Genomic DNA, 261 nt, shown 5'->3' on the forward strand with positions numbered 1-261 from the left:
CGTCGCCATCGGCGCCTTCTGGCACAGACCCTGCTGGGCTGTCCCCAAGCCCCAGCCCCCTTGGCACCGCAGCACTGGAGCACCCAGGGGCTCCCAGGTCCCCTGGGGGGGTGACAGGGCCAGCGCCCACTGTGCCACGCAGGCTGCGGAGGCCCCAGGAGCAGGCGGGGGCCCAGGGCTGGGCACCCTGCCTGGCACAGCGGGGGCTGGGGCTGGCACTGCTGCTCAGCCCGGGGTGCGGTGGCGGCACCGCCACCCTTC

The sequence above is a fragment of the Mesitornis unicolor genome, unplaced genomic scaffold (assembly GCF_000695765.1).
Source record: "Mesitornis unicolor isolate BGI_N332 unplaced genomic scaffold, ASM69576v1 scaffold30803, whole genome shotgun sequence".
NCBI lineage: Eukaryota > Metazoa > Chordata > Aves > Mesitornithiformes > Mesitornithidae > Mesitornis > Mesitornis unicolor.